The sequence below is a fragment of the Lepeophtheirus salmonis genome, chromosome 2 (assembly GCF_016086655.4).
Source record: "Lepeophtheirus salmonis chromosome 2, UVic_Lsal_1.4, whole genome shotgun sequence".
NCBI classification, from domain to species: domain Eukaryota; kingdom Metazoa; phylum Arthropoda; class Copepoda; order Siphonostomatoida; family Caligidae; genus Lepeophtheirus; species Lepeophtheirus salmonis.
In genome coordinates, this window is record NC_052132.2 from 14,114,896 (window position 1) to 14,118,397 (window position 3,502).

General features: G+C 30.1%; 1 pseudogene; it reads right to left on the reverse strand.

Annotated features, from left to right (window-relative positions):
- Positions 1-831: 831 nt before the first annotated feature.
- LOC121113877 (dnaJ homolog subfamily B member 4-like) lies at positions 832-3,215 on the reverse strand (annotated as a pseudogene).
- Between the last annotated feature and the right edge of the window lie 287 nt (positions 3,216-3,502).

Here is a 3,502-nt window from a genome sequence, read left to right on the forward strand (position 1 = left end):
GAATTCTCCCACCCCTCTGTCTATATCTGACGGATGGACATGATTAGTTTATATTTCATGTTATATTGCTAGTTTTTAAAATAAAATTTACTAACCTGCTTAAGTAATATTATTACTTAAACATGCATTATAAAGTCAGAACATATAATAATTTAATATATTCTGATATACTTTTATGGATGTTATACTGTTATCCAGTTTTAATTAATCTTTATGGTTGCTTGCCAAAGATGATGGTTATTGCTCAAATTGATTAATTAGTTGAAATGAATTTCACGCCATTAGACGTGATTAGATATTTTCATATTAATTAAATATTTAGCATGTTAGGTTTAAATTTACAAATTATATCTTATGAACTATTAGAAAATTAATGTATGAAATTTCCAAATATATTTTTTAGTATGACACTATAATTAAAGTTTTTATCATCTTTTATTTATAAAACTAAATTGACCTACATTAAAAACTCAATAAGCATAATTTATTCATATTTCTTTATATTCTTGGATCATAAAAAAAAATACACATAAATTTAACAACAAAGAAAAAAAAAAAAATTTTTAATTAATGTTTGGTTTATTATTAATCACAACTAAATATAGTATTTTATATGATTAACATAAGCTTACGCATTAAAAATTTCGTATTATTGTATCAAAACAAAAATGAAACAATTAATTCTGGAATTAGTTTTACCTAGTTTAATTTCTTCATATAAAATATCATATCCCGAATTCCTACGATTCATTAAAATATTAAACTCAAAATGGATTTAAGTAAATAAATTATTCATTTTATAAAATAAATATTTATTTTCTTGGATTTTCATTATTTTATTTTATTTTCCTTTGCATGTTTGTCATTAAAAATAATATAAAAAAATTCCCTATTTATTAAAATTAGTAAATTGTCCCGGGAATCCTTTTCTAATCTGTTTGGAAAAACATTATCAAATTGCTCACCTAGATCTTCTTTTTTGGATTTATCTTTGACATTAGGAAGTCCGTAGCCACTACAACTCTGAGTATGTCCAGGTTTAATTATGGTATTCATTAAATTAATTCCTATTATTGTTTTTTTTGTCCTGATAGAGTTGGAATTTGAATGATAGATCCATCGAGTGGGGCTCAGAGTGTTAATTTAGATTTTAAATGATATTTTGACTGTCTCTTGTGAAACCAGGGTGAGGGGCATCTTGGATGATAAAAGTAATGTCTGGCAGGATCTTCCCAGGGTAATTGTCCCCCTTCCCCTCCAAATGTGAATTTGGTTTCGGCTTTCCGGCAAGGTTTTAGGTTGATTGCGACGACCTTGTTCTACATGCAATAGGATCCGTCCTGTGAGAAACGAAGCAAGAAATTTTTACCTTTTTCTGTGTTCCAGAGGCAATTTCTTCGAGTGAAATAGGAATAGGTCTCTCAATCGTTGGCTCCTATTACAGAAGACGGCTGTGACGTCAGCAAAGTCTAGAAATTTCGATATCCATATCTTCCAAAGAGACTCCATAGACGCCAGAGCCAATAATATTACTGAATAGATCGTGCATTCCGAAAAATTAGGCAAAAAAAAGTAGCAATGACCAATGCATTGATAGCCACTGTTGGATTTTACACCATACTGGTCGTAAATACGCCATTTTTTGGGTTTTGGGAGGACTACTTAGGCCTTCGCAATTTCCTTAAATCGCTCTTCAGTCCCTGGTGACTTGTTCCTGTGTGGATGGAACTTCACTGCCAATTGACGATACGCTTTTTTAGCTCCTCATCACTTGAACTACAAGGGACTCCCAATACTTGATAGTAGTCCCTGCCTTCATTATTATAAATTTATAAATTCAAATGCTCCACTTTACTCAGTGTGGGTCAACTTATTTATATGAGAAGAACTTTTCCATGTTAACTTACATCCAAAATAAATAGTGTGGAGTATGATCTTTGAGTTGCTGTGTCCAACATACAGCGCACAATAGACCTTTTTGCTCAGTCACAGTGCATATCCGTCAAATAAAGTACTTGATTCGTTTATGAATATATTTGCACATCCACAGCCTGTCTTGTTATTTGTTTTTGAGTCTCGATTTTGACTTTATTTACCTCAAAAAAGAGAATTAATAGTATATAAATTATTCATAGAAGTACATATATCGCTGATTTTATATTATTTTTCGTGTATTTCTTATTTTTCTCAATATGTGTAGATTGATTTTATTTTTATTTTTGATCAATATTGTCGAATAACTTAAATTATTGGCCTATGATTGAACTTTATTGGAGTTTTATGACCTTTAAGTAATATATTTACATAAAATACACTCCAAATATTATATTCATCCCTCAATGAGAGGTGTACGGGTTGTATATTGTCTAGCCACCTATTTTAATGGTCGAAATCAAAAAAATTTGGGAACCTCTAGACTAGAGTATGGTTACACTGGAAAAATAAGGAGAGTATGTATGTAGGTCAAATTATGTACAAATGTAAGTGTATGGAAGAGAAAAAAGTATCAGGATCATAGCACGTCATACCATTTAGGTATTTGCAACCTCCATCAAAAAAGAAACAGGAAAAGGCCCAAAATCAGTTCGTCAACAATAATCAATAAGTCAACAATATCAATATATCATATTCCTTAAATTTTAAAATTGATAATAAGTGTTTAGAAAAAAAAATTAATATGTTGGGATGACTTTTTAGTCTTTATATGGCTCTCAAATAAAAACGAACAAAATTCTGTTAAACATACCAGCGTTTATATTTAATTCAAATCTTCATATACACTGAAATTGCTCAAGAATTATGAAATTTATAAGATATCAATGAGTAAAGATGGGATGTTTTATCAAATTAATTACTGTTTTGAGATTAGAAAAGGAACAAGGTTCCTATGTTTCGTTTTTCTCCTTTTTTTCATCATTATTGATTAAAAATTATTGCATAACATCTCCCTCTAAAAAAGATTATAGTTTGCCACTTACATTATTGCAATATTGAATATAACTAATTTCTTTAAGTCAAATGCTTTAAAAAAGTTCTCCCTCCACCTGGATTGAATTAAATTGGACCTCCATCTATTCATTTTCCCTAGGAGTTCATATTTTCCATTTAGATATCCTATCTTTCTGATCCTCTCTTCCTGTTCTGGCAAATGAATCTCATCTCTGTGTGCCTTACTCGGTGGATCTCATTCTTTCTTTAATGGAAGGATCGTTCATTGTGTAGATGCCCCTTCCCATAAAGGCCTGTGATAGTTACTTCTAACATCGTGAATAATTGCTTATAAACTTAAAAATACATAAATCTACATAATAATATTATACTGATATAAGAATTAATGAGTTCCAAATAATGACAGAATGATCCACTGAAAGCCCAAGTGAGGAACAGAAAGAGTTTTCATCCTCTATCCATTGCTCCTTGATTGTAATTCTTATATTCTTAAGTCAACTCTGCTTCGTCTCTTACTCCAAGAAAAAATATTTCATTTATAAGAGCCTTCAGT